Genomic DNA, 6984 nt, shown 5'->3' with positions numbered 1-6984 from the left:
TTATACATTTTATGCAGCACAACATGTCCCTATATCTCAGCTTTGGGATGTGGTAGGGCAACAATTACCACACCACTGTCTTCGTCAGGACCTCCCTGACACACGGTGTGGGTTTGAAGAAGATCTGAGGAGGTCACATTTTTGACCGTCTCAGATTTCTTCCAAACTCACAATGTTGATTGAGCAGGTCCTGACTTACACAGGGGTGTGATTATTTCCAGCCTATCTCATCCCAAAGCTGAGATATGAGGACTTACGTAACTGGGATTTTCTCTCAATAGGTTTATTGATGTTGAATATATTGAAATTAAATGTATTAGCTTGTTATACGTCCAATAAAGCAAAATACAGATGCAATGTAGGTTATATTGGACTGACTAGGCATTTCTTATCTCACCCTTCTACTCATGGGTTTACCTAGCTTCACTGGAAGTAGGAATCCCATCATGAAATTTACAGTTATACATTTTATGCAGCACAACATGTGCCTATATCTCAGCTTTGGGATGTGGTAGGGCAACAATTACCACACCACTGTCTTCGTCAGGACCTCCTAGACACACGGTGTGGGTTTGAAGAAGATCTGAGGAGGTCACATTTTTCACCCAAAAAAACACTAAGGGGTACCCCATTGTGGTTTTTTAGACTAAATTTTTGACCGTCTCAGACTTCTTCCAAACTCACGATGTTGATTGAGCAGGTCCTGACTAACACAGGGGTGTGATTATTTTCAGCCTATCTCATCCCAAAGCTGAGATATGAGGACTAACGTAACTGGGATTTTCTCTCAAAAGGTTTATTGGTGTTGAATATATTGGAATTAAATTTATGAGCTTGTTATACGTCCAATAAAGCAAAATACAGATGCAATGTAGGATATATTGGACAGACTAGGCTTTTCTGATCGCACCCTTCTACTCGTATGTTTACCTAGCTTCACTGCGAGTAGGAATCCCATCATGAAATTTACAGTTATACATTTTATGCAGCACAACATGTGCCTATATCTCAGCTTTGGGATGTGGTAGAGCAACAATTACCACACCACTGTCATCGTCAGGACCTCCCTGACACACGGTGTGGGTTTGAAGAAGATTTGAGGAGGTCACATTTTTCACCTAAAAAAAAAAAACACTAAGGGGTACCCCTTTGTGTTTTTTTTAGACTAACTTTTTAACCGTCTCAGATTTCTTCCAAACTCACAATGTTGATTGAGCAGGTCCTGACTTACACAGGGGTGTGATTATTTTTTAGCCTATCTCATCCCAAAGCTGACATATGAGGACTAACGTAACTGGGATTTTCTCTCAATAGGTTTATTGGTGTTGAATATATTGGAATTAAATTTATAAGCTTGTTATACGTCCAATAAAGCAAATTACAGATGCAATGTAGGATATATTGGACGGACTAGGCTTTTCTGATCGCACCCTTCTACTCATGTGTTTACCTAGCTTCACTGGAAGTAAGAAACCCATCATGAAATTTACAGTTATACATTTTATGCAGCACAACATGTCCCTATATCTCAGCTTTGGGATGTGGTAGAGCAACAATTACCACACCACTGTAATCGTCAGGACCTCCCTGACACACGGTGTGGGTTTGAAGAAGATTTGAGGAGGTCACATTTTTCACCTAAAAAAAAAAAACACTAAGGGGTACCCCTTTGTGTTTTTTTTAGACTAACTTTTTAACCGTCTCAGATTTCTTCCAAACTCACGATGTTGATTGAGCAGGTCCTGACTTACACAGGGGTGTGATTATTTTCAGCCTATCTCATCCCAAAGCTGAGATATGAGGACTAACGTAACTGGGATTTTCTCTCAAAAGGTTTATTGGTGTTGAATATATTGGAATTAAATTTATGAGCTTGTTATACGTCCAATAAAGCAAAATACAGATGCAATGTAGGTTATATTGTACTGACTAGGCTTTTCTGATCGCACCCTTCTACTCATGTATTTACCTAGCTTCACTGGAAGTAGGAATCCCATCATGAAATTTACAGTTATACATTTTATGCAGCACAACATGTCCCTATATCTCAGCTTTGGGATGTGGTAGGGCAACAATTACCACACCACTGTCTTCGTCAGGACCTCCCAGACACACGGTGTGGGTTTGAAGAAGATCTGAGGAGGTCACATTTTTCACCCAAAAAAACACTAAGGGGTACCCCATTGTGGTTTTTTAGACTAAATTTTTGACCGTCTCAGACTTCTTCCAAACTCACGATGTTGATTGAGCAGGTCCTGACTTACACAGGGGTGTGATTATTTTCAGCCTGTCTCATCCCAAAGCTGAGATATGAGGACTTACGTAACTGGGGTTTTCTCTCAATAGGTTTATTGGTGTTGAATATATTGGAATTAAATTCATGAACTTGTTATACGTCCAATAAAGCAAAATACAGATGCAATGTAGGATATATTGGACTGACTAGGCTTTTCTGATCGCACCCTTCTACTCATGTGTTTACCTAGCTTCACTGGAAGTAAAAATCCCATCATGAAATTTACAGTTATACATTTTATGCAGCACAACATGTCCCTATATCTCAGCTTTGGGATGTGGTAGGGCAACAATTACCACACCACTGTCTTCGTCAGGACCTCCCTGACACACAGTGTGGGTTTGAAGAAGATCTGAGGAGGTCACATTTTTCACCGTCTCAGATTTCTTCCAAACTCACGATGTTGATTAAGCAGGTCCTGACTTACACAGGGGTGTGATTATTTTCAGCCTATCTCATCCCAAAGCTGAGATATGAGGACTTACGTAACTAGGATTTTCTCTCAATAGGTTTATTGGTGTTTAATATATTGGAATTAAATTCATGAACTTGTTATACGTCCAATAAAGCAAAATACAGATGCAATGTAGGATATATTGGACTGACTAGGCTTTTCTGATCACACCCTTCTACTCATGTGTTTACCTAGCTTCACTGGAAGTAGGAATCCCATCATGAAATTTACAGTTATACATTTTATGCAGCACAACATGTCCCTATATCTCAGGTTTGGGATGTGGTAGGGCAAAAATTACCACACCACTGTCTTCGTCAGGACCTCCCTGACACACGGTGTGGGTTTGAAGAAGATTTGAGGAGGTCACATATTTCACCCAAAAAACACTAAGGGGTAACCCTTTGTGGTTTTTTAGACTAAATTTTTGACCGTCTCAGATTTCTTCCAAACTCACGATGTTTATTGAGTAAGTTCTGACTTACACAGGGGTGTGATTATTTTCAGCCTATCTCATCCCAAAGCTGAGATATGAGGACTTACGTAACTGGGATTTTCTCTCAATAGGTTTATTGGTGTTGAATATATTGGAATTAAATTAATAAGCTTGTTATACGTCCAATAAAGCAAAATACAGATGCAATGTAGGATATATTGGACTGACTAGGCTTTTCTGATCGCACCCTTCTACTCATGCGTTTATCTAGCTTCACTGGAAGTAAGAATCCCATCATGAAATTTACAGTTATACATTTTATGCAGCACAACATGTCCCTATATCTCAGCTTTGGGATGTGGTAGGGCAACAATTACCACACCACTGTCTTCGTCAGGACCTCCCTGACACACGGTGTGGGTTTGAAGAAGATCTGAGGAGGTCACATTTTTCACCCAAAAAAACACTAAGGGGTACCCCTTTGTGTTTTTTTAGACTAAATCTTTGACCGTCTCAGATTTCTTCCAAACTCACGATGCTGATTAAGCAGGTCCTGACTCACACAGGGGTGTGATTATTTTCAGCCTATCTCATCCCAAAGCTGAGATATGAGGACTAACGTAACTGGGATTTTCTCTCAATAGGTTTATTGGTGTTGAATATATTGGAATTAAATTTATGAGCTTGTTATACATCCAATAAAGCAAAATACAGATGCAATGTAGGTTATATTGGACTGACTAGGCTTTTCTGATCGCACCCTTCTACTCATGTATTTACCTAGCTTCACTGGAAGTAGGAATCCCATCATGAAATTTACAGTTATACATTTTATGCAGCACAAAATGTCCCTATATCTCAGCTTTGGGATGTGGTAGGGCAACAATTACCACACCACTGTCTTCGTCAGGACCTCCCAGACACACGGTGTGGGTTTGAAGAAGATCTGAGGAGGTCACATTTTTCACCCAAAAAAACACTAAGGGGTACCCCATTGTGGTTTTTTAGACTAAATTTTTGACCGTCTCAGACTTCTTCCAAACTCACGATGTTGATTGAGCAGGTCCTGACTTACACAGGGGTGTGATTATTTTCAGCCTGTCTCATCCCAAAGCTGAGATATGAGGACTTACGTAACTGGGGTTTTCTCTCAATAGGTTTATTGGTGTTGAATATATTGGAATTAAATTCATGAACTTGTTATACGTCCAATAAAGCAAAATACAGATGCAATGTAGGATATATTGGACTGACTAGGCTTTTCTGATCGCACCCTTCTACTCATGTGTTTACCTAGCTTCACTGGAAGTAAAAATCCCATCATGAAATTTACAGTTATACATTTTATGCAGCACAACATGTCCCTATATCTCAGCTTTGGGATGTGGTAGGGCAACAATTACCACACCACTGTCTTCGTCAGGACCTCCCTGACACACGGTGTGGGTTTGAAGAAGATCTGAGGAGGTCACATTTTTCACCGTCTCAGATTTCTTCCAAACTCACGATGTTGATTAAGCAGGTCCTGACTTACACAGGGGTGTGATTATTTTCAGCCTGTCTCATCCCAAAGCTGAGATATGAGGACTTACGTAACTAGGATTTTCTCTCAATTGGTTTATTGGTGTTGAATATATTGGAATTAAATTCATGAACTTGTTATACGTCCAATAAAGCAAAATACAGATGCAATGTAGGATATATTGGACTGACTAGGCTTTTCTGATCACACCCTTTTACTCATGTGTTTACCTAGCTTCACTGGAAGTAGGAATCCCATCATGAAATTTACAGTTATACATTTTATGCAGCACAACATGTCCCTATATCTCAGGTTTGGGATGTGGTAGGGCAACAATTACCACACCACTGTCTTCGTCAGGACCTCCCTGACACACGGTGTGGGTTTGAAGAAGATTTGAGGAGGTCACATTTTTCACCCAAAAAAACACTAAGGGGTACCCCTTTGTGTTTTTTTAGACTAAATCTTTGACCGTCTCAGATTTCTTCCAAACTCACGATGCTGATTAAGCAGGTCCTGACTCACAAAGGGGTGTGATTATTTTCAGCCTATCTCATCCCAAAGCTGAGATATGAGGACTAACGTAACTGGGATTTTCTCTCAATAGGTTTATTGATGTTGAATATATTGAAATTAAATGTATTAGCTTGTTATACGTCCAATAAAGCAAAATACAGATGCAATGTAGGTTATATTGGACTGACTAGGCTTTTCTGATCACACCCTTCTACTCATGTGTTTACCTAGCTTCACTGCAAGTAGGAGTCCCATCATGAAATTTACAGTTATACATTTTATGCAGCACAACATGTCCCTATATCTCAGCTTTGGGATGTGGTAGGGCAACAATTACCACACCACTGTCTTCGTCAGGACCTCCCTGACACACGGTGTGGGTTTGAAGAAGATCTGAGGAGGTCACATTTTTGACCGTCTCAGATTTCTTCCAAACTCACAATGTTGATTGAGCAGGTCCTGACTTACACAGGGGTGTGATTATTTCCAGCCTATCTCATCCCAAAGCTGAGATATGAGGACTTACGTAACTGGGATTTTCTCTCAATAGGTTTATTGGTGTTGAATATATTGGAATTAAATTCATGAACTTGTTATACGTCCAATAAAGCAAAATACAGATGCAATGTAGGATATATTGGACTGACTAGGCTTTTCTGATCACACCCTTCTACTCATGTGTTTACCTAGCTTCACTGGAAGTAGGAATCCCATCATGAAATTTACAGTTATACATTTTATGCAGCACAACATGTCCCTATATCTCAGCTTTGGGATGTGGTAGGGCAACAATTACCACACCACTGTCTTCGTCAGGACCTCCCTGACACACGGTGTGGGTTTGAAGAAGATTTGAGGAGGTCACATATTTCACCCAAAAAACACTAAGGGGTAACCCTTTGTGGTTTTTTAGACTAAATTTTTGACCATCTCAGATTTCTTCCAAACTCACGATGTTGATTGAGCAGGTCCTGACTTACACAGGGGTGTGATTATTTTCAGCCTATCTCATCCCAAAGCTGAGATATGAGGACTTACGTAACTGGGATTTTCTCTCAATAGGTTTATTGGTGTTGAATATATTGGAATTAAATTTATGAACTTGTTATACGTCCAATAAAGCAAAATACAGATGCAGTGTAGAGTATATTGGACTGACTAGGCTTTTCTTATCTCACCCTTCTACTCATGGGTTTACCTAGCTTCACTGGAAGTAGGAATCCCATCATGAAATTTACAGTTATACATTTTATGCAGCACAACATGTCCCTATATCTCAGCTTTGGGATGTGGTAGGGCAACAATTACCACACCATTGTCTTCGTCAGGACCTCTCTGACACACGGTGTGGGTTTGAAGAAGATCTTAAGAGGTCACATTTTTCACCCAAAAAAAACCCACTAGACTAAATTTTTGACCGTCTCAGATTTCTTCCAAACTCACGATGTTGATTAAGCAGGTCCTGACGTATACAGGGGTGTGATTATTTTCAGCCTATCTCATACCAAAGCTGAGATATGAGGACTTACGGAACTGTGATTTTCTCTCAATAGGTTTATTGGTGTTGAATATATTGGAATTAAATTTATGAACTTGTTATATGTCCAATAAAGCAAAATACAGATGCAGTGTAGAGTATATTGGACTGACTAGGCTTTTCTTATCTCACCCTTCTACTCATGGGTTTACCTAGCTTCACTGGAAGTAGGAATCCCATCATGAAATTTACAGCTATACATTTTATGCAGCACAACATGTCC

The sequence above is a fragment of the Hoplias malabaricus genome, unplaced genomic scaffold (genome assembly GCF_029633855.1).
Source record: "Hoplias malabaricus isolate fHopMal1 unplaced genomic scaffold, fHopMal1.hap1 scaffold_24, whole genome shotgun sequence".
NCBI classification, from domain to species: Eukaryota; Metazoa; Chordata; class Actinopteri; order Characiformes; family Erythrinidae; genus Hoplias; species Hoplias malabaricus.
Note: the sequence above shows the minus strand (reverse complement) of the source record.